The 26,488-nt window shown below is 45.9% G+C and overlaps 1 protein-coding gene and 2 long non-coding RNA genes across 23 annotated transcripts in view; 2 read left to right on the top strand and 1 right to left on the bottom strand.

Annotated features, from left to right (window-relative positions):
- The window catches only part of MSI2 (musashi RNA binding protein 2), a 433,576-nt gene that overhangs the window by 118,402 nt on the left and 288,686 nt on the right, over positions 1–26,488 (top strand). The gene's annotated exons all lie outside the window — the stretch shown is intronic.
- On the top strand, positions 1,492–11,881 carry LOC144335537 (uncharacterized). Of its 2 annotated transcripts, none has more exons than XR_013406466.1 (2): positions 1,492–3,301; positions 9,554–11,881. It is a non-coding gene; the product is annotated as an uncharacterized LOC144335537 (long non-coding RNA). The 2 variants fall into 2 exon arrangements; XR_013406467.1 differs by having other exon boundaries at positions 9,547–11,881.
- LOC144335535 (uncharacterized) lies at positions 8,511–18,591 on the bottom strand. Its single transcript, XR_013406464.1, has 2 exons — positions 17,691–18,591; positions 8,511–9,366 (listed from the first exon to the last, which is right to left on the bottom strand). It is a non-coding gene; the product is annotated as an uncharacterized LOC144335535 (long non-coding RNA).

Genomic DNA, 26,488 nt, shown 5'->3' with positions numbered 1-26,488 from the left:
AAACACTTGGGAAAATTTTGGAAAACTGCAAGAACTAAGTAAAAATCCCCTCAACCCCACTATTTACCATTCAGAGATAACTGCTATGAACATTTCGGTACATTTTTTTCTATCCTTTTTCATGGCAAAAAAAAAAAAAGGCAAAAAATTATATAGAGACACAGGTACACACACAAATCATTGGCTAACCTGCCTTTATAAATTTATCATATTTTCCTCATTCACTGTTTTTATGGCGTGGTTTTTATTGTCTATGTGGTGTTGTGACTTATGATTATACTGTATTTGACCAAAGCCTGTTATTGAATAGTTAGCTAGTCAATGATTTATTATTATTATTTTAAGTAACATTGTGGAATATCCTTGTACATAACCCCTTAGCAACACCTCTGATCACTTCCTTAGTATGCATACCTAGAAGTGGAATTTTGGGGTTAAAGGCTGTGGATATTTTGAAGGAGATTTTACATATAAATATATATTTAAAAATATATAAAAGAGTATATATATATGAGATATAATCTCCTTTACAATATCAAAAAAATTATAATATGTATACTTATATATAATCTCTTAAAAATTTTTTTTTATCTTACATTGGCACCCCCCCATAAGGAGAATGGTACTATTTTCTAACCTCACCAAAAGTTCGAGAGATTAACTTAATTTTTTAAAAATTACTGTTTTTGTAAAAATGATGTGTTTATGGTAAATATTTTTATTTGTGCTGAAGGGGGAGGCTTAATTATGAAAAGATTGGGGTTTCTTGGATCAACTTGGACTAAATTTCTTATTTTAAATAGCCCTCTTCAGTGTAGTTTGGCAAAGCTCTCTCTTTCGGGTTTATTTGTTTACTTACCTACTTATCTTCAACACACTGACCTACCCACCTGTGTATCTTATTTGGTTAACATTTATCCAAGTTTGAAGATGGAAATAGTTTTCCTCTGAATCAGAACTTTCAGTGTAACTGTTCCAAGAAACCACCACCACAGATGTGGGAAGAGGGGAGAGAATGAGGAAGATTCCTGCTGTCTTTTTACTGCTTGGGTTTACAAATGTGGCAAATTTGGAAAATGTCAAAAAGTAGGAAAAATAAAATGAAACCTGAGATCCCACCACACAGAAATATTCATGGTTAACATACTGATATATTTTCTTTTTTTGGAGGAAAAAAGTTACAGATGAACAGAAATTTGAAAATAAGCTGTGCCTATTTTCTGTTTCTTTTATTATACAATATTACCAATGAATACCTTCTGCTGTAAAAAATATAAATGATACAGAAACCAACAGTAGTGTTCCCCTTTCTAGAAGAAACTGTAAAAGGGTGTACTGTTCATTGCCCCTATTCACACACTCCTACCACTGCGAACCTGTTTCTTCAAAGGAGACGTCCAGCTCCAGTTGAAAACGAACTTTTCTCACCTGGCAATCTGGTGTTTCTGAATGTGATTTGAAATCCACCACCCCAGTGAGAATGAGGACAGGTTTTTTTTTTTTTCCCCCTACTGAGAGGCATCAATTGTATTGATTAATTGATTGTAAAAATAAATTCAGAATTCTGAAAGTAAAGGGCATCTGGATTTAAAATTACCAAATATGGCCGGGTGCAGTGGCTCACGCCTGTAATCCCAGCACTTTGCGAAACCAAGGTGAGCGGATCACCTTAGGTCAGGAGTTCAAGAGCAGCCTGGCCAACATAGTGGTAGAGACATATCTATCTCTACCAAAAAATACAAAAATTAGCTGGGCATGGTGGTGTGTGTCTGTAGTCCCAGTCACTTGGGAGGCTGATGCACGCTTGAACCCAGGAGATGGAGGTTGCAGTGAGCTGAGATTGTGTCACTGCCTCCAGCCTGGGTGACACGAAACTCTGTCTAAAAAAAAAAAAAAAATCACCAAATATTAGGTGTGTTAAAATCCTGGGAGATAAAATTTCACCCTCTCGTTTTACAGATAAGAAAACTGAGGCCCAACAAACATTAGTAATTGCCTCACCCCAGGTCAATCAGCCAGTTAGGAAGAAAATATTTCAGGTTCTAGTTTGTGCCCTTTTTTCTTTTTAAATGAAGATATTGATCTATTTTTAAAAACAAGAACAAAGGCCATGTGTTAGTCTAGTTTCAGTTGCGGAGAGCTGAATCCACTCCCATCTGGTTTAAGCAGAAAGGAATTTGTTTTGAGGGCATTAAAATGCTTCCAGAAATCATCAGGAGATATACAGAAAGCTCTAGGTTGTGCTTTTGGGAACAGCCCTCAGAGCCATGCAGCAGATCTGGGTCTTCAAATAGCTGCTGTCTCTTCTGTCATCTGGAAGTCCCCACCAAATTGGGAGGATGAAGCTACAGCTGCCAGGTTCAGAACCACGGCCACCCTGTCCCCATCTGAAGGCCTCCATGGCTGCCACTGTCCTGCTGTGATCTCTAGCAAAATAGGTTCTCCATGACTAGTCAGTAGAGACACAGGATATTGCTGCAGAATAACTAAACACCACCCTGGCCATGTTGCCAGGGGACATAGTTAAAGTGCAGAATATACTACTTTTCCCTTCATACCTAGCTGCAAGGGAACCTAGAATATTAATCCTTAATTTTCCAGATCCTGCATAACAGAAAGGTTTATGGGGAAGAGGTTGGACTGGATGATGGGGACCAATTTACCATGTCTACTCAGTAAACAGATCAAATGATAAGAAATAGACTTGAGTTCTGTGTTATGGCCATGTAAGGTAGACTGGCAGAGAAGCACAAACAAAAACAAAAAAGCAGCCAGACAACTAGAGAATTGTCCAGAATTTAAGACAGACAAAGGCAGAAGCTATATGCAGAAACATAGTGTCAACAGGGTGGCAGCACTACATTGTGTTTTTTTAGGATATATCATTTGAAGTCATGTTACATTTTTGCAACCCTAGGCATAAGTGGTATGTGGTAGTTTATACTTAATGTGACTGAAATTCAATTCAAATCCAGTTCCAACTTGAGTATTGAAGTTTCCCTATCTAGCCCTTGAACTTGTATCCTGAAATTTGTCCCTAAAACTTTAACTTCTTCAATATTTTTTTTCCTGTCCTTTTCCTGGTTTTATTTACCTCATACTATTGAGGAACCTACAATTTCCCTCAAAATCCAAAATTTAAAAAGATGCTTGGCAGGAACAGTGGCTGACACCTGTAATCCCAGCACTTTGGGAGGCTGAAGCAGGTGGATCACCTGAGGTCAGGAGTTCGAGACCAGCCTGGCCAACATACTGAAATTCTATCTCTACTAATGATACAAAAAATTAGCCGGGCATGGGGGTGAGCACCTGTAATCCCAGCTATTTGGGAGGCTGAGGCAGGCGAATCGCTTGAACCCAGGAGGCGGAGGTTGCAGTAAGCTGAGAGTATGCCACTGCACTCCAGCCTGGGCGGCACAGTGAGACTTCATCTCAAAAATAAATAAATAAATAAATAAATAAATAAATACTTATCTTTGATCTAGCCAGGAAACCACTTAGCATTTATTCCATGTACAATTGACATTTGGGATGTGCTTTAGGCAAGATGGCAGCCAGAGCACTAGTCTTGCCTGCTATGGGAATAATCATCTTGGTTTCCATCTCTTCAGCATCTCTCGTGAGACTTCAGGACACCCCTGAACATTCCCCATACAGATCGAACATCATGATTTGCTCTTCCTGGTCATTGCCAGCTTGTTGGTGTGGCAGCTGAGTGCCTAGTGTTCACACAGCTCTGAGTTTAGATTTGCCTGGGTTAATGCAGCATCTTTACTAAATGGTGAGGCTTATCCACAAACATCCAGCATGACTAAATTGAAAATCAGACTTATGGGAGAAGAAGAAAGAGAGCACTAGAGGGTCAGAAATGGAGCAGAGATGGCACAAAGTGTAGTGATCAGCAAATTTAAGCCTCTGACAAGCGGTGGTCAGCAACTTCCCAGGCCTCTAGCTAGTCAAGTAGGTCAGCCGCACTTCCCATGTGGCTGTTTGTAAAACATTCTGCTTTGTGGTGTAGAGCCAGGAGCCGAGGAGAGGAAACTCAAGAGGCAAAGATGCAGTTCTACCTTCAGAGGCATTTACTTTCCTATTCAGGTGGGTGAAGCCTTGCCCGGCAACAATTTCTGAGCAAGTAGAAGTGGCGATGGAATACGGAGGATTGTATGCCGGGTAGCATGGAAGCCATGGGCTCACGGGGTGGGGAGTGGGACTGTGAAGCCAGCCAGAGCTTCTTGGAATAGTTGAGGAGGAGGAAGAGAAGATGACGATGTAACATTATCACAGTCTCCTACTTAAGAATTCAATAACGACTTCAGGCAGTGGATTTAAGACCTGCCCAGCAAGAATGGAGGCACAGAGGCCACTCTGAGTGAACGTATTTGGAAGACTCTGACATACAACCGCTTCGGGGAATGGGGAGTGGTGTTGAGTGTGAATAGGAGATAAATTTAGAGATGAAGGATGACGAGACTCCCTCGCCCCCATCCTTCTCCTTTCATGCATCTGGCCCTTACAGCTAGATGCCTGTTCCTGTAGCCAAGGCACCCCAGGCTGCATTAGCTGATGCTCACTCTGACCGCCCAGGAACAGCAGGCTGAGTCAGCCTGTCCCGCCTTTGAACTTGTGTGCAGCTGCTTGCTTTAATTAGATGATATGTGGGTTCCCTTATCTTCCTGAGAGAAGATATCTTGCTTTAGGTGATCGGCTATTGACGCCAACGTGAGATTAGAGTTCCTTCTCTCCAGTTTCCTCTCAGACCCTGTTGCAGGATGTCTGAGATAGGAAAATCACATGTTTGAACAAGCGATGGGTGAGTTGCTTGGCAGGTCATCAAGACTGATACCTCCAGTGCCCTTTCAGGTTGACAAAGCACGTTCACATAGAATCTGATTTGATCCCTAGAGAAAAGGAATACAATCCTTTGGAAATATTGTCCCATTTCATAGATGAGGAAACTAAGGCTCAAAGGCATGAAATCTTTCTCAGGGCCAAGTAGCCAGCAGGCAGCGGGTCTGGGAACCCCATCCAAGTCTGGATCCAATTTATTGCCCTCTCCTTCAGTGCGTCCACTTGGACTTGGTTTTCGTTGCTCAAATCCCTTCTCTCCTAGGCAGGGAGTCCCTGAAAGGCACACAGTCAAATGGGCCAAGCACGGCAGGAAACTTCTCCTGACTTCATGTTCTGGAGTTGGAGAAACTTCTGCTAGATTGACTGGAGATCTGGGTTTTCGGTTGTGATTTTTCCGTTCTCCTAAAGTTAGACAGCAGAAATAAAATTCTGAGGCCCACCAGTGTCTTCCTCACCCCTTTGAAGAGCTTTCTGCTTATGAGCAGCTGATTGGCTCAACCTTAGCCTTTCAGAAATAGCATCTTCCTCTTTTGGGAAAATGTGGCATCTCAGTTGCTTTCTGGAATCGAAAATTTCTGCCCTTTGCCTTTGGGCAACGTTTGCTGCCAAGACCTGCATGTCAATAAGGTCCCACCTTCCCCTGGGTTCCTCCCACCCCCGACCCAGGAAAGGAGAAGAACATGGTCATTCTGGGTTGACCATGTTCACGTTGACCCACAAGTACCTTTTTTTTTTCCCCCTGAGATGGAGTCTCGCTCTGTCACCCAGGCTGGAGTGCAGTAGCACGATCTCGGCTCACTGCAAGCTCCGCCTCCCGGGTTCACACCATTCTCCTGCCTCAGCCTCCCAAGTAGCTGGGACTACAGGTGCCTGTCACCACACCCAGCTAATTTTTTGTATTTTTAGTAGAGATGGAGTTTCACCGTGTTAGCCAGGATGGTCTCGATCTCCTGACCTCATGATCCACCCACCTCGGCCTCCCAAAGTGCTGGGACCACAGGCATGAGCCACCATACCCGACTCTCAAGTGCCTTTTTTAAGGTACTTGGGGTCGTCAGTTCAGAAGGAAGGAATGAGCCAAGCCTGACTTCCCTCAGGTACGAGTCTGCTAATCTTTAACTCCGACTTTAATCAGGGCATCCCCTTCTTTCCTTAGATAACCTTCTGCCCTGTGACATCACCTCATATGTTGTGTCATTGTGGCTGGCTCCACAGTTGGAATTATGTGTCGGAGAAAGGACAGGGAATCTGGGGCCGTGCCCGGGTGAGCAGGGATTCTCCACAGTTCAGTCCAGCAAGTGTTTTTGGAAGGGAGGCCTCCTGTGCTCAGAGCTTCATGCCCCTTCACCTTGGCAGTGACCTGCCCTATGGAAGTCATCATCTTTATGACAAGGACTTCAAATATATTTGACTGTAAATATATTTCCCAGGATTCTGCAAATGGCAGAATTTGGAAAGACATGCATTCATTTGTTCCCCCTTGCTCTTCATTACTTTAAAAAAAAAAAAAAAAGCTAATTTGTTTTGATGAGTAGTAGACAAGAAGGAGGATAGAACTAGATAGAACCTCTCATCTGCTCACTCCATCCCTCTTCAGAAGTGAAGGCATTATGGGCATTCTTTTTTTTTTTTTGAGACGGAGTTTTGCTCTGTCACGTCCCAGGCTGGAGTGCAATGGCACATGCAATCTTGGCTCACTGTAGCCTCCGCCTCCCGGATTCAAGCAATTCTCCTGCCTCAGCCTCCTGAGCAGCTGGGATTATAGGCATGTACCTCCATGCCTGGCTAAATTTTGTATTTTTAGTAGAGGCCAGGCTGGTCTCGAACTTCTGATCTTGTGATCTGCCTGCCTTGGCCTCCCAAAGTGCTGGGATTACAGATGTTAGCCACTGTGCCCAGCCAGTTTTTGTATTTTTAGTAGAGACAGGGTTTCTCCGTATTAGCCAGGCTGGTCTCGAACTCCTGGCCTCAAGTGATCCGCCTGCCTCAGCCTCCTAAAGTGCTAGGATTACAGGAATGAGCCACCATGCCTAGCCCATTTCTTGTTTCTTTTCTTAATTTCTTAGTTTGCCCACGTTTAGGGGTGTTGGCATACCAGGCTTTGAGTGTGGTCCACGAAGGTTCCAGCGTGAATCAGCCACCCATGAGGAAGGCCTTGCCCCAAACTGAATACCCCTCTGTGACTCTGCACCAGATGTGGAATGACAGGGACAGTAAATGAGTGGAAGCTGCATTCTTCTCACAGCGACATGGGCCCAAAATGCTACCTGTGCTAGGTGGCTGAGTTTATGTTATATGTGAGCCGTCAGCCTGCGCCTGGGGTCTACAGTCCTCTGATGGGGTTCAGTCGCCTACCTGGGTCCATTCCTTTTTGCTCTTTTGCGTGTGTTTTGCAGACCCATTGGAAGTTGTTGTTTCACTGTCCATCCCCTCATCAAACTCACCCACCCCCGGACCCTTCAGGAACAAAACCCTGACATCCTCCCTCATGCATTTGTTTTGATTTTGTGTGGCCCTGCTCTCAGCTCACCCCACTTCTCTTGGCTGCCAAATCTCCGTGTTTTGAGAAAAACCTAAAAAAAAAAAAAAAAAAAAAAAGCACCACCTCTCTCTACTACTCGATCTGCTTTCCCCAAACCCTTCTCTGAGTCAGGGTTGAGTTTTCCCTCCCACCCACCCTGGGCTGGGGGAGATGTGGTCTCTCACTGGTACTTTATGGAAGGGTGTCTTTATTCAATTTGACTGTTGCTATTATGTGGCGAAGCCTTCGATAAAAGTCGTGATTTATGAGATGTGTGTGGCCGCGGTTGTTTTTTCGTTTTCTTCTTCTTCTTTTTTTTTTTTTTTTTTTTTGCTTTGTCATCTATCAGGGAGAGAAAAGCCAGGCCTGATACTTTCTTGGCATATCCTGTGTTCAGTTACGAATGTCAGCTGTCGGCCATCAGGAAGTTACTTCTCGGATTGGCTTCTCCTCCCTTTTACCTCTCACCACGGTCCCCTCTTGAAACAGGCAGAGGCCCCCACTGTCCTGCAGGCTGGCGATAAGAGGCCTGCTGGACGCTGTGGGGAGAGAAGTGGGGCCCCTGGAGTGGCCCCTCGCCCTCTTAACCCTCCTCAGTGGCTACGCGTTCAGCACCCGGTCAGCTCTTGATTGTTTAATAGGAAGAGGCAGGCAGGGCTCTTCCAGGGGTTTCCAGAGTTTTCTTTGTTCTCGAATACGGTGACTCCCCACCCCTCCCAACTTCTCTTTGTTTTTTGGTCTGGCCACTTTAGAAATCCTTTCTTTTCTTTCTTTCTTTTTTTTTTTTTCTTTTCCTTTTTCTTTTCTGCCAAGTATGTGCATGTTAGATAAAGGCTCTTGAATAGAAAGCCTAGCATATTGGGTATCGGCTGCTGAAAATAGGCTAATTGGAGATAGAAGCAAGTTGTCACAGAGGTGCCCGTGCTAGGGGGTGGGAGGAGGATGAACCCCAGCCAATGCCAGGATGACTTTCTCCACCTCTCCCCTCTTCCCGCTCTCATTATTAGCTGTTTTGCTGAAACGCACCCTCGTCTTTGTGGAGCCACCTACGATAGCATTAACCACGTTGTGCCCTGCATCTTAAGCACCTGGTTAAGGCCCCGTTCCACGTCTGGAATCGGTCCATGCTGAGCCCCCAGAGTGTGCATAAATCAAGTCTTTAACCCTCAGCGGGCGGCCTGGGCGGGACTGTGGAAGGCAGGCCTGCTGAACTTGAACGGAGCGTGTGCCCCTGGGTTTCTAAGCGGCGGCTTCTGAGGCAGAGCCGCCCAGACTTTCATTTTGGTTAGGAGCGGTGCTTGTCAGCAAGTTAGAAACTTGGAAGGCCCCCATCGTTCTGGCTTCCTAACAGGAAGAGTGAAGCGGGGACAAGCTGGGGGGCCTATAAGCGCCCACTGGGATTTATTCAAAGTGAGGTCTTGAGACATTCCTTGGTGAAATGTGCTGGCCTAAAGGGTTAGTCCTTCAGACCCCACCCCCAACCAACCAAGTGGATGTGGGTTTGCCTTCTAGATACTAACAGTCTAGGAGGGCAGGGGGATTCTGTTTTTGTGAGCACCTGGGTGCTTTGAATTTGGACATCTGTTACTCCTCCAGCACCAAGGCCAAAGTAGTTGGCTCGTCCTATACCTGACACCACCAGGTGGTCCCTTCTCTCGCTTCTGTGTGTGCTGATGTCCCTGTTACCCATGGAGATCTCGGCATCGAGTTATCCTTCTGGCTTTCTCTCTGGTGGTCGTCTGTGCTCCCCCATCCAGTTTCTCAGGGGGTCCACAGCAGTCCTGGCCTGGAATTCTGGCTCCCCCCGACCCCCATCTTACACATACCCCCCAGCTCCCACACCAGTGGCTCTTCCTTGACCTGACCTCCCTTTCTTTTGCCTAGAAAACCCCACCCATTTACTTTTCAATTTTTATTTTGAGATTGGGTCTCACTCTGTTGCCCAGGCTGGAGGGCAGTGGCATTACCATGGCTCACTGCAGCCTCAACCTCCTGAACTCAAACGATCCTCCCACCTCAGCCTCCCAAGTAGCTGGGACTACAGGTGTACCACCACACCTGGCTGATTTTTGAATTTTTTTTAGAGATGGGGTTTCACCATGTTGCCCAGGCTGGTCTTGAACTCCTGGATTCAAGTGATCTGCCTGTCTCGGCCTCACAGAGTGCTGGGATTACAGGCATGAGCCTCCGTGCCTGGCCAAACCCACCCATTTTTAAATGGGCCATCTCAAATATCTCCCCTTCCTTGAAGCCTCTTCTGCTTTCTTCCCTCCCCAAGGCAGTGACCCTTCCTCCTCCCAGCCCTATGGCCTCTGCTGGTTGTTTTAGGATCTGTTACCTTATTGTTCCCCTGGTCCTTCTTGTTCCTGTCCTGTATGCCCCAGTAGCAAGTTACATATTGAGGGCAAGACTGTCGGTGTCACTGCTGTCCTATAGAACTTTCTGTGATAGAGGAAATGCTCATCCTAATGCACGTGGGCATGGAGCACTTGAAATGTGGCTAGGGTGACCATGAACTGAATTGCTAATGGCACTTCATTTTAATTAATTTACAATTTAACTTCAGTAGCCTTGTGTGGCTGGTGCTATTCCGTGTGCATCTTGCTTATCTTTGTATTTTCAGAGGCCCTGGCACTGTGCTCTGCTCACAAGAAAAGACTTGAGAAATCACTTAGGTATAGAGTCATGTGAGCTTGTGCATTCTTTGCCTATTTTCCACGCAATTGGATTTTTAAGTTAAATTCAATAGACTATATACTTGAGCACCACCAGTGCTTTGGGGGGATGCAAAGATGAAAAGACATGGTCTCTGCCTTCAAGGAACTTAAACCTAATGGGTAAATACTTAGTGATAATAGGAAGCAGAATGAAATGAAATGCCACTATTCAGGAATAGTTTACATCCTGTGCAGGTGTAGAGAAAAGAATAGTGTATGTGACTGAGGGGTGTTGGGGAGATGCTTTAGGATGGTCATTCATTCCTCCAGCAAATATTTATTGCATGTCACTGAATGGCCCAGGTACTGGGAATACATCTGTGGACAAAACAGACAAAATTCCTGACCAGAAAGCTTCCTTTCTGGTAGGAGGGGGACAGATGAGAAATAAAACAAGCAAGTTATAGAATGTGCTAGAAGATGAGAGGCCGGAAGAAGGTCTAGGGAGTGCTGAGGTGTGGGTGGAATTGAAGTTTTCAATAGGGTAGTCAAGGAAAGCCTAGTAGAGACGATGACATTTGAGCACAGACATTTGGACCAAGACTTGAGGGTCTGAGAATCATGATAGGAGGTAAAGACAGGTGGGAGGATATTCCTGGGTGGGGGAACCGTTTGAATGAAGGTCTGGGGTGTGGAAGTGTGAGCGATGGTCAGAGACATGTGGCTGGAGCATAGAGGGTAGACAGAACAGGAAGATGAAGCTTCAATGTGAGTTGGGAATCTGGTAACAAAGGGCTAGAAAAGCCTGCTGGCAGTTTTTGATGTCTGTGCAGATATCCTGCCTCCCTGATGAAAACACTACCCCCTCCACCATGAGGCCAGTGGTCCCAGTTATTACTTCTGTTCTTCCCATAGGGATTCATTCCAAGTAGCTGCTCAGAAATTGTTTTTATTAAAGGACAGTTAAAACTAAGCCACATTTCTTACGATGAGATTTTGAGAAAGCAAAAGTCTAGTAAGATCAGGTCTCTCCTTTGGGTAATTGTACCATTGGATCTTATTCTATTTCTAGGCATCTCTTTGTGTAGACTGAGTACTCTGCTATGTCCCAGGTGGCTCAGTCCCTGTGTTTGAACATGTTCATTTGCCCTGGATTCGCTTTGGGACACAGAGAAAGTTTGGGGAAGAAAGGGCCTGTGAACAGCAGGAACAGGGTGGAGGACCAAGCAGGTTTATAAAACAGGATCTGTGGCCAGAGAGAGGAATGCTTCATTTCCCAGCAAGGACAGAGACCCAGAGACTTAATGGCTGGACAGGAAATGAGTTGTCCTGAGCCACAGATGCCACTTGGAGAACAACTATACAACATTATCATAGTTTTAGATGTGTCCTGAGTTTTAAGAATTCAGATTTTGCCTAGGAAGAGGAAGAGGGCCTTTGGCAAGGGCAAGAAAGGCCTCTTAAAAATACATAGCCCATCAGCCTGCTTTAAGGTGGCTGTTTGGAACTACTGACATTTACAATGATAATAGATATAAAAACCATTTCTAGGCTGGGTGCAGTGGCTCATGCCTCTAATCCCAGCATTTTCGGAGGCCGAGGTGGGCGGATCACCTGAGGTCAGGAGTTCGAGACCAGCCTGGCCAATGTGGTGAAACCCTGTCTCTACTAAAAATATAAAAAAGAATCAGCGAGGCGTGGCAGTGCGTGCCTGTCATCCCAGCTACTTGGGAGGCTGAGGCAGGAGAATCGCTTGAACCCAGGAGGCGGAGGTTGCAGTGAGCCAAGATTGCATCACTGCACTCCAACTTGGGCAACAGAGCAAGAGTCCGTCTAAAAAAATAAAATAATAAAATAGAAATCATTTCTACCCAGAAAAAACTGACATTTTAGACTCCTACCTTTCTAAAGGCAGAGTTGACCATGACAAGCATATGGTGGTGTGCTTTGGAGGTGGTTATCATATTTATGGATAAATCTTTCAATGCCAGTTGCCATCAGCAGTGAGGTTTACCCCCAATGAATACTTACAACTAACCAGGGACTGCCAAGTCAGTCCACGGCTTGGTGCACCCGTGGGCCTGTCTGGGAGAGTTGCTCACATGGCAGCTCAGAGTTTGCTGATAGCTGCACATAGACTGCTGGCCCAGCAAGCACCCAGATCCATCATGGGAAGTATGTGGCTGAGATCTGGATCCAGTGAAACTGAAAACTGACTCTTCATCCTACTAAACATCTTTGTGATATTGAACACCGTTGACCCTTCCTTTCTATTTGAAATGGTCTAACTTCTGTGTTATAGTTATTGTTGCTGTGGAACAAATTACCTTCAAATTTAGCAGCTTCAGGTAACCATTTTATTATGCTCTTGGAGTCTCAGGTCAGAAATTTGGATAGGACATAGCAGGGACAGCTGGTTTCTTTTTCACCCTGTGTAGGACCTCAGGTGGGAAGACTTGAAATCAAGGGGAGACATGATAGCAACGGGCTGGAATTATCTGAAGGCTTGTTCACTCATATGTTTGGCTCCTGAACTGGGGTGATTCAAAGAATGGAGCTCCTACATGTGGTCTGTCTATGTGGTTGGGCTTCCTTACAATAGGGCGGCTTCAGAGGAGTGCGACTTCTTGCTTGGTGGCTCAGGGTTCTGAGTGTAAGTGTTCAGTGAACAAGCTGGAAGCTGCAGCATCTTTTTATGACTCAGCATTGAAATTCATGTTCATCCCTTCTGCTGTCCTCTGTTGGTTGAAGTAGTCAGAAGCTCCCTCAGACTCAAGGGGAGGGACAGAGACCAAGGAACGATGTGCCACAATTGGCAAAGCGGTTTTTCTTGCTCCTCCCGTAGTTCAGTGGGGTGGTGCTTTGGGTTTCCAAAAGATGCTGGCTTACTCCTGAAACTGCTCTTGTCCTTGCTTTTACTCTACCCCATCATCGCATCCACTCCCATGATTTCAGTGGCCACTAGACATTGGTGAATTTAGTCTGATCTTTCTCTTGAGTTCCAGAGCAGATACACAGATTGTCCTATAGACACTGAAAATTTAACATACTCCAAGGGAACACATTTATCTTTCCTCTGCAAGCCTGCTGCTTCTGCATCGCCTATCTCAATTGGTGACACCGCCATCAGCCACCCAGTAAACTCAAGACCCCTCCCTCTCCCTCCTTTCTGCCTTTGGCCATTTACCCAATCCTGATAATTTTGTCTCCTACACTCTTTTAAATCTTTTCCCTCTTTGTTATGCAAATGATTCTTGCTTTAGTTCGGGGTCCCTTCATCTTGAACTATTATGATAAGCTCCTAACTGTCCTTATAGGCTCTATTTTCAACCTCTCAGATCCATCCTCTACAGAATAACCTATCTAAAACCCAAAGCTGGTTATGTTATTCCCCAGCTTAAAATGGTTACCCTTTGTCTACAGGATGAAGTCCAATCTTCTTTGTTGTGGTCTGCAAGACTCCTTGTGATATAACCCTTTTTCATGTCTCCATCCTCATCTCCCCTCAGACCCTCATTTTCACTTGATGTCTAACAATCCAAAAGTTTAGTGCCTGAAACAAGCAATGATATTCTATGCTGCTGTGATTCTGTCTGCCCTTCTCTCTTGTCTTCCTGAAAAGCTCCTGCTCATTCGAGACCAGCCTGGCCAACATGGTGAAACCCCATCTCTACTAAAAATACAAAAAATCAGTCAGGCCTGGTGGCACACGCCTGTAATCCCAGCTACTCGGGAGGCTGAGGCAGGACAATCACTTGAACCCAGGAGTTGGAGGTTGCAGTGAGCTGAGATAGTGTCATTGCACCCCACCCTGGGCAACAAGAGCAGAACTCTGTCTCAAAAAACAAAAACAAACAAACAAAAAACTCCTGCTGCTCATCATTTCAAACCCTAGCCAAGCATCTCCTCTTTCAAACCTGCCCTGACTCTGCTGACAGAGTTCATCATATTTCCCTGACTGGCCTGACTTCTGTGTTATAGTTATTGTTGCTGTGTTGTGTTCCTCAAATTTAGCAGCTTCGGGTAACCATTTTATTATGCCTGTCTCTTTTGCACACCCATGCCATGGTGTGTGTTAGGCCTCTGGGAGATCTTCAAGGCACAGAACGAAATCATGCAGTTTGGGATCCCACTGCCTGTTAGGTGCTCATTAATGGTTGATGTCGATTGGAATCCATCAGGGGTAGGTAGTACAGGCAATGGAAATTGTCTTAGAATCTATGAATGCTGGTGGTTTCTGGCCCTTCCCTATTTTACTTGCCCCTTTGACTGATTTCTTGTTAAGACTCACCAATGGTCTTTTTTTATATATAAAGATGCCCCTACCGAATCACCAGCTGTACGTGTCCAAGTAGCCTGGAAGGGTTTGTCTGACTTCATCTAACTTCATCTTCTGATGTTCTAACTTCATCTTCTAACATCATCTTCTGATTGTGGCACTTTCTGCTTGGGTCCTCAGTGGCTGCTGAACAGAACTTTGGCCAGCTGTTCTTTGTAGGAACAAAGGTTTTTATCTTCTTAGTGCTTGTGCCCAGCTTAGCAGCAAGGAGTGTTTGGGATTACCTGAGGGGAAAGAGAGAAAACAAGTAGGGTGTCCAAGAACCTAGAATATCCACAGAGTAATTCAGAGCAGGGAACATTCATCCTGCATTTGTCCAACCCATATTTATTGAATGCGTACCATGTGCTAGGCATTCTTTTAGGCACTAGGAATACAGGGGTGCACCAAACAGATGCAAGTCCTTAACTTCCATTCTAGAGGGTGTATTGACCACGACTCTTCTGAAGCTTCCATTCTGGAGGGTGCATTGACCATGGCCCTCCCTTCTGAAGCTTCCATGCTGGAGGGGATATTGACCACAGCCCTCCCTTCTGAAACTACTGTTCTGGAGGGGACATTGACCACGACCCTCCCTTCTGAAGCTTCCATTCTGGAGGGGACATTGACCACGACCCTCCCTTCTGAAGCTTCCATTCTGGAGGGGACATTGACCATGGCCCTCCCTTCTGAAGCTTCCATTCTGGAGGGGATACTGACCACGGCCCTCTCTTCTGAAGCTTCCATGCTAGAGGGGACATTGACCATGGCCCTCCCTTCTGAAGCTTCCATTCTGGAGGGGACATTGACCGTGGCCCTCCCTTCTGAAGCTTCCATGCTGGAGGGTGCATTGACCACGGCCCTCCCTTCTGAGGCTTCCATGCTGGAGGGTGCATTGACCACAGCCCTCCCTTATGAAGCACACTTTCTGAGGGGCATCCTGATGGCAGCTGATTTGACTATGAGTCCCTAGCCCAGTACCTTGTATGTGGCAGACACTCAACAAATGTTTGTGGAGGGAATGATTAAGTGTTGTTGGACAAATGAGGTTTAACAGTACAGATTTTTCTTCCTAGAGGGAAGGGAACCAGATTTTGTTAAGTGCTTGCCAGGTGCAGGGCAATTTCCCCTTAGAAGACCCTGGGCTTCCAGGCAGAAGTGCCCTTCAGAGACAGCCACATGGCATTTGCTGGGCCATGTGTCTGATTTGACAGCCCTCCAGGGTGAACTACAAAATGAGCCCTCCATGTTCTGGCCGACAGCTACAGGTCCCCAGTTGCCTCTTTGCCTCAATAAACAGCCAGCCCAGACCAGTTAGCTGGGTTGGGTGCATTGGGGAATATATCTTTTCCTTTTTTCTTTTTCATTGTTTGGTTGGCCTAGTGCAAGCGTTTTAAATAGAACAGACATCATGGCTATGAAACATCTGTAACACTACACATTTAGTAAAGTTCCTGGCGGACTGAGTTCTGTTTGATTGGTGATATTTTTGCTGCGACTGTTGTTTCCTTTTCTCTTCTGTTTATCCCTCTGGAAAATAAGTTTTCTTTTATGTGAGGATTTATAGAAATATGTTCCTGGCATGTGGAGAGCACGGATGGATTAGGATATTGGTGCAGCAGAGAAATATTACCTCCGAGGCATGGCTAGCTTTATCTCATAGAGAGTGATCTTCCTAATGTGCAACAGTCTGTTACTCTTTACAGGAGCTACCTAGGTTAAGGCAGATAGAGACACTGCCTTGTGCTGAGATAGCATATCATTTTTGCTGGAGCATCTCTAACCATTGGAAGTTGATGGGCTGGAGATGGATTGATTCAGGGTGGTGTCTGAGAAATCAAGGGTAGTAGAATTCATAATAATTAGTATTTAATTTACAGAGTGTGTGTCATGACTTTTCCAAGTGCTTTTCCTTCTGTTGTTTAGCCTATAAAGCAGGCAGGGAAGGTTTGATCCCCATTCACAGACGAACAGACAGAGGTGAAGTCACTAGTGGGGAAGGGAAGGTGGTGGGGAGGGGGAAGAGGGACTTAATTGTGTACCTGTCATTCCAGTCCATTCCAAATGAGCATGTTTCGTGTGTTATCTCTTTTACTCCCATTTTGTAGAAGAAGCGACAAGTTTAGAGAAGCTTAGTCACTTGTAGTGATCACCTAGTAAAATGCATGACAGGATCGGGTTGCCTGAGTTTGTCCTCTTTCCACTCTATCTTTCAGCCTGCTCAGGGCACTGGGATTGGAACCTGGCCTTCCCATTCCAAAATCTTCAAATCTGGTGCTCTTTTCAGCCTCTATGGCCCTCCTGGGTTTAGAAAAATCATCTTCCATCTTTAGAGGGTGAGATATTCAATAAAAGGCAGAGAGACTTGCTCATGATGATTTTGGCCTCTCTCTTTTACTACAAGCCCTTCTTTGGGTTTCCCCCTTTTCCCTCAAAGGAAGTTACTTGTGGAGGATGGAAGGGGCCAGATCAGCATATCTGTGCTGGGGGGAATTTGACTTTTTTTCTTGATAGGTATAATTTATGACTTAACAGATGGCTGAGTGTGTTTCCAAAGACCACTGTGCCCAGGGTGCAATGTGCTTATCGCTTCCCCACCTGCCCCCACTTGCTCTCCTGCTCCTGGGGTGTTTCTGGAACAGTAGAATAGCTGGGCAAGAAGGGACCTGCTGGTGGGGGAGCTAATCCCAGCCCGCATGTGGGTTGCTTAGGACTGCTGTCCAGGTGTCTTGCTCCTGGTTCATGCCTTTTTCTCCACTTCCTTGTCAACATCTAAGTGTTAAGATCACCCAGCCTCCTCACCCGGTGGCCCTGCTCTTGTTTTTTCTTTTTTGGAGATGTCTCCCTTTGTCACCCAGGCTGGAGTGCAATGGCGCCAGCTTGGCTCACTGCAACCTCTGCCTCCTGGGTTCAAGCGATTCTCATGCCTCAGCCTCCCGAGTAGCTGGGATTACAAATGTGCACCACCATGCCTGGCTAATTTTTGTATTTTTAGTAGACATGGGGTTTCACCGTGTTGGCCAGGCTGGTCTCAAACTCCTGATCTCAAGTGATCCACCTGCCTCAGTCTCCCAGAGTGCTGAGATTACAGGTGTGAGCTACGGTGCCTGGCCCCTGCTCTTCTTTTTTTTTTTTTTTTTGATACGGAGTCTCACTCTGTCACCCAGGCTGGAGTACAGTGGTGCGATCTCAGCTCACTGCAACCTCCGCCTCCCAGATTCAAGCAATTCCTCTGCCTCAGCCTCCCAAGTAGCTGGGACCATAGGCATGCGCTACCACACCCAGCTGATTTTTGTATTTTTGGTAGAGACAGGGTTTCACCATATTGGCCAGGCTGGTCTCGAACTCTTGACCTTATGATCCACCCACCTCAGCCTCCCAAAGTGCTGGGATTACAGGCGTGAGGCACTGCGCCCGGCCCCCCTGCTCTTCTTTTCAATAGCTGGATTGAAAAGTCACTCTCCTGTTTAAACCCCACAGAGATTCAGCCTTCCCGTTGGGCCTGGCCTATCCTCCTTGCATCCCACAATGTCTTGTGCTGCAGTCTTTTGGGACCACTAACAGTCCTTCTGCCAGACAGGCTCCATAGGCCCTTCTCCCTTTTCTTCCTGGCTCTCCCCTGCTAACCTTTAAGCTGCAGGTCATGCCCAGCCCTGTGCTCTTACAGCTCTACTGTGCTAGAAATAACACAGGCTCTTACTTGAATGTAAGCATCTTTGGAGCAGAGATGAGGTCTCATGCAGTGCTTGGCACATAGTGGGTCCTCACAACAGGTTTGATGAGAGAGTGGATTAATGAACATGGCTTGCCACTGGAGACACTCCACTGCCGTTTCTTTTCTTACCCTCTTGGTCTTTCTCAGGACTCGGGAAACCTTTTTTCAACACCTACTGTGTGCCAGGTGCAGTAAAATAATTTGATGCTTACAGCAGCTCTGTGACATATAGGTATTGCCCCCACTTGACGCATAGTTTGCCTAAAATTACCCAGCCTAGGACTCAAGCCCAGCAGTTTCTCGTTCAAATCCCAGCTCCTTCTCCTCTTCTGTGGCTCTTCACCCCTCGTGCTCAGGGAGGGTTTTAATGAAAAAGAATCTGAAGGCCGGGCATGGTGGTTTAATCCTGTAATCCCAGCCCTTTGGGAGGCTGAGGCAGGAGGATCACTTGAAGCCAGGAGCTGGAGACCAGCCTGGGTAACATAGCCAGACCCTGTCTTTACGAAAAAAAAAAAAAAAAAAAAAAAAAAAGCCAGATGTGGTGGTGTGTGCTTGTAGTCTCTTCTGCTCAGGAGGCTGAGATGGGAGGATTACTGGAGCTCAGGAGTTAAGGCTGCAGAGAGCTATAATCATGCCACTGGCCTCTGGCCTGGGCGACAGAGTGAGACCCTGTCTCAAAAAACTTGGCTTTTGTTGAGGCCTCCATCCTTGCCATTTTTCCCGTTAGATGGCAGAAGCAGCTTCTTACAGAGCTCTGGCTGCATATTAGAATGTTCTGCGGAGTGTTTAAAAATACTGATGCCCAGGCCTCGCCTTGAACTAATGAGATCCCTGAGGGTGGGGCCCAGGTATCAGTAAGTTTTAACGACCCCCACCCCTGCACCAAGGCCATGCGAATGTGCAGCCAGAATTGAAAACCTCTGCACTACAGGAGTGTCAGTGTGTGGATTAGGTAAAACTTGCTCATCAGAAACTGATTGCCATGTACATCTGAAATATGGTAATGAAGGTAATCAAGGCTAAGGGTTGAGGCCGCCATTTGTTCTTTTCATGAAATCAACTGGAGGGTTTGGGGGATGGGGTTAACGTGGCTTTAGAACCTGCCTACCAGCAAAGTTTTTATACATTCTCTCCTAAGAAGAGCAGGTCAGATTGTTGCTGATGAGAACAGGCCTTGTACTGGCAGGTGACTCCCAGTTTACTGGAGGGATGGGCTCTGGAAATCCTCTCTTGGTCTGGCTTCCCTCTGAGAAGCTTGGTTTTCCTTAAGTTGTCGTGTATCCGAGGGTCTGTAGTCTTGGCCCTTCCTACTAACATGGTTTCTCAGCCTGTCTGTGATATTTCCCATGTCATGGTGAAGGACTCAGAGGTTCCCCAAGATGATAGATCAGCGGGTGGCTGTTTACTTCTGTTTACAGGGAACTTTGAGATGCTCAACTTTTGTGTAGAAACCATTTTCCCTGGTAGTTGCTATCGAGATAAACAGAAATGTTTTGGGAAAAGAGCAATTTGGGAGCTCTGAGCTTATCACCAAGGTTGTGTGTTCCTAAATCCTGCAGCCTGGACGTGGTATGGCTTCTTTTACCCTGAGCACAGCCGGTGTGAAGAGCCTCAGGCATTTCTCGCCTGGAAATAGGCACTGAGGAGATTCCAGCCAGGAGGAGAAGCTGGGAGAAAGGTTTGCGCTGGAGGAGACAGAACCCTTGTGTGGATGGTGTTCTCAGGGTTACAATTTCACATTTGTTGTTTCAGCTTGTGTTATTTCAGCCAGGGTCCTAGGCCTGTTTTACAGAACGGAGAAAGTGAGGCTCAGAACTGTTAAGAGACTTGACCCAACCTCGTCTGAGAAACCAGGGTCAGTTATTTAGCATGTCTCAGTAGACATAGATGTGCTTGAAAATGCAAACTTCCTATTATTGTTGTATTTGTATCATTTCTGTAGGCAGAATGACCTTGGGCCTGTGCTTTAGTCATGGGGCCCTGAGACCATCATGCCATCATTTCTAGGGCCCTGCCCCTCACCGTGAGTCATCTATGCATCTTCAGAAGAATTCCACCCTGGGTGGGCGACTCGGGCTCCCGCTGCTGGAGTGACAGGCACAGATGGAAAAGACTGAGTTCATACCAGCCCCGCCATCCCGTCTGGCTCTTTCTTTCCCCCCTCTTTCTGAGGTTTATTAAGAATCTGCTTTGACTGCCTTTCCCATGCTGGGGCTTTAGAGGGGCCTCTTTTGTTATGCAGAAATGCATGACTTCCTCGCAGATTCAACGACAGTGAAGGTTTCTTAATTTTGCTTAATACCACTGTTGTAAAAGATTATGGGTTTTAATTGCATCAGTGTATTGGTAATCATTCAAACACTTGAGAAAGTCTTTGGGGGTCTTCCCTATAGTGGGTCTGAATCGCCCTGTGGTGAGCACTGGGGGGCACGGGTTCCCAGAGGGATGGAGTGATGGAGAAACCGCCTGGGGACGCAGAGCAGCCTGGATGCCTGGGATCCCAATGACAGCTCGCCAGCCACCTCGCTCCATAGCGGTTGATGCAGGGATCATGATCCTTAATTTCCTGTGCTTTCCAAGGCAGCCCTCATCTCTCTACCTTTGTCTGTTACCTCCCCCAGTCCCCAATAGGGCTCAGTGCTACTGTTTAGGATATTACTCTCTGATACTAATCTGTGGACAGGTCACCCCTGTGGCTGTGGCTTTTTCCCTAGGATAAGAGGAAGTAGTATTTTTTAAATTAGCCTGGGAGGGAGCCAGGTAGAGAGCTCTGAGATGAGGGTGGGGAACCTCAGCCCCCAGCTGAAGCATCCTGATCATTTCATTACAAGATCACATTCTCCTGTAGGTGAGTTTCTGTTGTTTTAATCAGAGGTAACGTTGTGCCCTATGTTGTATAATTGTGTGGAAATTATATTCCAGCTCCATATAGACAAGGGCTATTTTTTTCCTTCCAATTTTAAGGCTATTTAGAGGGAATGCCAAATTGTAGCTTGAACCCTGGTGCTCTCTGGCTAATAGCTATATACAGCGAGGGAGAGCTTGGAGAAACATTTGGGGTTATATTTGTAATTAGTTTCCTCTGAAGTTAAATTAATTTTAGCAATCAGCAATGTCAAATATTGTTATACCTTTTTCCGGTGGTCAACTGTGGGTGACCTGAGGCCTGTGGAATTAGATGAGGGATGAAGCGGTGGGAATGGTGGGCAGGCACACTTTCTTGGACACGTGGGTTTATTTTAAGTCATTTTTGCATTCAGACTCTTGGCTTAGGGATCTCTCTGGCCTGTCATTTTTTTGACAGCTTTATTTAGATATAATTCAAATACTATATAATTCATTCATTTAAAATGGTGCCATTCAATAGATTTTAGTATATTTACAGATATGTGCACCCATCACCACAGTCAATTTTAGAGCGTTTTTATTACCTCAAAAAGAAACCACATACCCTTTAGCCATCACTCCCTTCCTGTCCCCCAGCTCTGTGCAACCACTAATTTACCTGTTTCTACAGATTTCCCTATTATGGACTTTCATAAGGATGGAATCAAATACAGGTTGAAGATCCCTAATCTGAAAATCCAAAATCCAGAATGCTTAAAAATCTGAAACGTTTTGAGTGCTGTCATGGTGCTCAAGGGAAATGCTCATTGGAGCATTTCAGATTTTGGATTTTTGAATTAGAGATGCTGAACTATTGAGTATAATGCAAATATTCCAAAATCCAAAAACATTTGAAATCTGGAACACTTCTGGTTCCAAGCATTTCAGATAAGGGATACCCAGCCTGTGATATGTGGTGTTCTGTGTCTTGCTGCTTTCACTTGGCATAATGCTTTCGAGGTTCATCCATGCTGCAGCATGTGTCAGTACCTCATTCCTTTTTACATTTGAATAATATTCTATTTATGGATGTACCACATTTTGTTTATCCATTTGTCTGTTGATGGATATTTGGGTTGTTCCATTTTTTGGCTATTGCTGCCATGAACACTTGTATAAAAGTTTTTGGGTGGACATAGGTTTTAATTTATCGTGGGCATATACTAAGGAGCAGAATTGCTGGATCATATGGTAATGCTATATTCATTTATTTATTTATTTTTTATTTTTGAGATGTAGTTTCACTCTTGTCACCCAGGCTGGAGTGCAATGGTGCGATCTTGGCTCGCTGTAACCTCCGCCTCCCGGGTTCAAGTGATTCTCCTGCCTCAGCCTCCTGAGTAGCTGGGATTACAGACATGCACCACCATGCCCAGCTAACGTTTGTAGTTTTAGTAGAGATGGGGTTTTGCCATGTTGGCTGGGCTGTTCTCAAACTCCTGACCTCAGGTGATCCACCTGCCTTGGCCTCCCAAAGTGCTGGGATTACAGGTGGGAGCCACCATGCCCAGCCTGGTAACGCTATGTTTAATCATTTGTGGAGCTGCCAGACTGTTCTCAAAGTAGCTGCACCATTTTAAATTTTCACCAGGAAGATCTGGCTTGTCATTTTTGCATCTTTGCTGCAAAATTAGAAAAGGTGAAGACATACCTGCTCCTCATGGTGCCCTCAATCCTCCTCTTTTTCCAATTGTGTTTTTCTTATGGAAAGAAAGAAGATGACACAGTAACAAATGAAGGTGTTAGAGCAGTGGATAGGAAGGGCAAGATTTGGATTCTCTATTTGTCACTCCATAGTGCTGTTTGATTTTGGATGCTTAACATTTCTGAGCCTTGGTTTCCTTATCTGTGGAAGAGTGGCTGGGACCTGTCGTAAGATTGACATAAGGACTAAATCAGGCACCTCATGGGAAAGGCATAGCTCAGGCCTGGCCCACAGATGATCTATAGTGAGGGCAGAGAATTCTAGGCATGGAAGCAGACACCAGGAAAAGGGCTTTTCCATAGGGGAAAAGCATATCTCAATAGCTCAGATTTTATTAGGCAGGAGCCTGCCCTTGTATAAACCCTGGCCTTACTTTCATCATGTGTTTTATCAGAGGAACTTGAATCCTCGTGTCACTTTTGGGTTGCTTCTCCTTACAGGTGGCCTTGTCCTTCCCATTCCTCACCTCAAGACAGGTGTCATTTGACCATTTAAGGCAGAGATGTACTCCCCGTGGCCTCTGCCGGTGACTTGCCTTGTTTGGGTGGGTGTGATGCCTTCCTCCTCCATAATTGATAGAGTTTGCATGTGGACTCTGGCTCTGCTGTCACCAAAAAAAGGTGAGGTCAAGGCACTGGTGTCCTTGGGCTTATCCCAGATAGATCTCTGTATTAGTTTTGTGGGACAGCTGTAACAAATTACCACACACTGATTGGTTTAAGAACTAGAAGTAGGCCAGGTGGAGTGGCTTATGCCTGTAATCCCAGCACTTTGGGAGGTCGAGGTGGGAGGATCACGAGGTCAGGAGATCAAGACCATCCTGGCTAACACGCTGAAACCCCGTCTCTACTAAAAATACAAAAAATTAGGCGGGCGTGGTGGCGGACACCTGTAGTCCCAGCTACTTGGGAGGCTGAGGCAGGAGAATGGCATGAACCCGGGAGGCAGAGCTTGCAGTGAGCGGAGATCGCGCTACTGCACTCCAGCCTGGGCCTGGGCGACCGAGGAAGAGTCCGTCTCAAAAAGAAAAAAAAAAAAAAAAAAAGGAAGAAGAAATAGAAATATAGTCTATTATAGTTCAGGAGTCCAGAAGTCTGAAATCAAGGTGTCAGCAGGACTGGTTCCCTGTGGGGGCTCTGTGGGAAAAACTGTCCCATACCTCTCTCCTGGCTTCCACTGGTGGCCAGCAATTCTTGGTTTGCAGACCCGTCACTCGAGGCTCTGCCTTCATCTGCACATGGCCACCTTCTTTCTGTGTCTGTTTGTCCTCTTCTTGGAAGGACACCCATTATTGGATTTAGGGCTTACCCTATGTCCAGGATGACTTCGTCTCAAAATTCTTAACTAATTACATCTGTAAAGACCCTGTTTCCACATAAGGTCACTTTCTGAAATTCTGGGTGGACATGAATTTTGGAGGGACTCTATTTGATCCACCCCAGTCTCTTTTCCACATGTGATCCTTGAAACACTTGGAGAAGATGCCCCAGTACCTGAACTGTGTTCTGATTTTGCAAGCTAAGTCAGTTTGCCACTGGATTCAGATGTGATGGTGATAGTAGTTATGGTAGTGATGAAGTTGGCAGGAGGGTGGCCCCGAGGATGATGGTGGTGGAGTTGGTGGTGGCAAGAATGGTAGTATTGGCGGTTGTGAGGGTGAGGGAGGATGGGAAAAACATGGGGAGAAGTAGGGATTTTAGAGGGCAGGTCCCTTAAATGAAACACCTTGGGGAATGGAGCCTTGGAGTTTAGGAGTTCTGTGATCTCAGGCAGCCCTGCTTGAGGGTCTGCCATGCAAAGATTGGACTTAGTTCTCAAATGCAGACTGATGGGAGAAGACTGCCATATTGGCAGATACATAGGATTTCATCCTGGATTCTGAATGTTGTGAGCACTTTCGTTCTTCAATGTCACTGGACAGGATGGGGTAACAGACAGAGCACTTGTCTGAGCCTGGGAAAGCTGTCCTCCTAACTAGCTGCCTTGCCTTTAACTAGCACACGAGTCATCTCACTGGGACTTGACTTTTCCATCTGCACAGTGGGGAGGATGAACTAGAAGGTTTGCAGCATCCTTAAACTGCTAGCATTTTAACACCTTTCCTGGGCTTTCTCCACCTTGGGGTTCCCACAGATGAGGCATCATCTGTAGACAAGCTTGTGTTCTTGGGGAGTGAAGATGGCTTACATTTTTTCATCATGGGAAATTTGAACTCTTTTAAGGAACATGATAATAGCCAGAGCTGATTTAATTTCTGTGGGCCTCTCTCATACTCATTTAAGGCTCTCCAGAGCCATTTCCTGCCTTTTCATGTATTTGTTCGGATTAAGAAATATTTGTGTTTTTTTGGTGTTTGTTTTGTTTTTGTTTTCCTTGTGTGATAACGAGTATCTTTAGGCCAGTGTTGTTGGAATTAAGTTTTCCCTTTAATCTCATTTTTAAAAGTAGTTTCTCTTTTCTAACCTCCCCTTACCCCACTCTGCCTTCAACACACACACAAAACACACACAGCACACACAACACACACACACACATACACACACACGCACCCCATTTGCTTTATCCTATTTTATAAAAATGCAAACAGTGGCCCCGTTCCTAGTGACCATTTCTGATGGAAACACATTTTTTTAAAGGGAATTTTTTAAACTTAAAAAGCCAGCTCTCTGTTTAGAGGCAGGAAGGTGGAGTGCTCTTTGCAGCTCTGGTTAGTACTGGCTTTGGCCAGTTCTTACGTGTAAACAGCAATTTTCCGAACTGGAATGGGTGCTGGGGTTTTCTTTATGGAGCCAAGGGGTATGTGGAGAGCAGCGGTGTTTAGTTAAATTACAGGTCTAGATGCGGAACTTTCCAGCAATGATTTGTGAGAGCCTGAACACTCCCCACTGCCCTTTGTGCACACGGGCAAGAGCGCGCACACGCACACGTGCACACCTCCTGCTTCCCAGAGTGACACCTTAAACCATAAAAGGAGGGGTGCCTGCTGGGAGAGGGGGCTGTCCCCACATGGTGCAAGGCTGTCGGGTAGGTATCTGGTGTCTCTAATGGTGGGAAGCACTCACATACCCAAATGTTATCTGCAACCTCTCCACTAGAAACTCTAAGCAAAGGAAATTTAAGATCAGTTTCCTAATGGATTTTGGACTGAGCTCCCTGAAGCAGATGGGTGGCTCTCCATCTCGGTTCACTGTGGAGCTGAGTGGGGCCATCTGAGCATTTTGGGATGCAGTGGCTGCTTCCTTGTACCCTGTGTGGGTACTCTACTGGTGTTAAGGCTGCAGGCTAGGAAACAGCTACCTGAAGGGCTGATCATAGGAGGAAAACAGGTGGCTCTGTCTTCAGTGGGTAAAGAGGATTTTTTTTTTTAATAACCCAAAAGGAATATAGAGCCCGGGGTCCTAGGAACCTTGTCCAGCTCACTGTATCCAGGGTTAAAGTTACGGGGATACTGAATGATTCCTTAGGCAAATAGAGGCCAAGACTCAAGGAGTGGGACTGGAGTTGATCCAAACACACACCCATGCGTGTGCATATACATGGGCGTGCACCCTCATGTGTCCATAGAAACCTTGCATAGTATTGATGGGAATTCGAGGACCTCCATTTAGTCCCACAGAGAGTCAGGACACAACATCCCGGCCTCATCCCCTTCCTGCCCTCCTCAGTAGCCATGGAGATGGCAAGGAAACCGAGAGAAGAATGTGTGACTCTGGGGTCCTCTGCCTCCCATGTCCCTCACCAGAATGCAAATTGTGGAGCAGGCCACAGTGCATTTGGCAGTCATGCTGGCAGGATTCTCAAAGTAAATCACTTCCATTTCCCCCAGCACGCCCCTGGC

This window comes from Macaca mulatta, chromosome 16 (assembly GCF_049350105.2).
Source record: "Macaca mulatta isolate MMU2019108-1 chromosome 16, T2T-MMU8v2.0, whole genome shotgun sequence".
NCBI classification, from domain to species: Eukaryota; Metazoa; Chordata; class Mammalia; order Primates; family Cercopithecidae; genus Macaca; species Macaca mulatta.
This window is presented reverse-complemented; position numbering and strand designations above follow the sequence as displayed.